Here is a 314-nt window from a genome sequence, read left to right as displayed (position 1 = left end):
AACCTTACGAATCATAGTCATACAGGAAGGAGAAGAGTCCCAGGATAATGGGATGGACCAGATCTTCAACGGAATCGTGGAAGAAAATTTCCCAAAATTAAAGAAAGAAATTATACAAATACAAGAAACATATAGTACACCAAACAGGCAGGACCAGAAAAGAAACTCCCCACGGCACATTATGTAAAAACACTAAATGTACAGAACAAAGAGAGAATACTCAAAGCATCAAAAGAAAAACAAGTCACATACAAAGGAAAGCTCATCAGAATTACAGCTGACTTATCAATGCAAACTATGAAAGCCAGAAGAGC

This window comes from Nannospalax galili, unplaced genomic scaffold (genome assembly GCF_000622305.1).
Source record: "Nannospalax galili isolate Female #2095 unplaced genomic scaffold, S.galili_v1.0 scaffold1138, whole genome shotgun sequence".
Classification (NCBI taxonomy): domain Eukaryota; kingdom Metazoa; phylum Chordata; class Mammalia; order Rodentia; family Spalacidae; genus Nannospalax; species Nannospalax galili.
Note: the sequence above shows the minus strand (reverse complement) of the source record.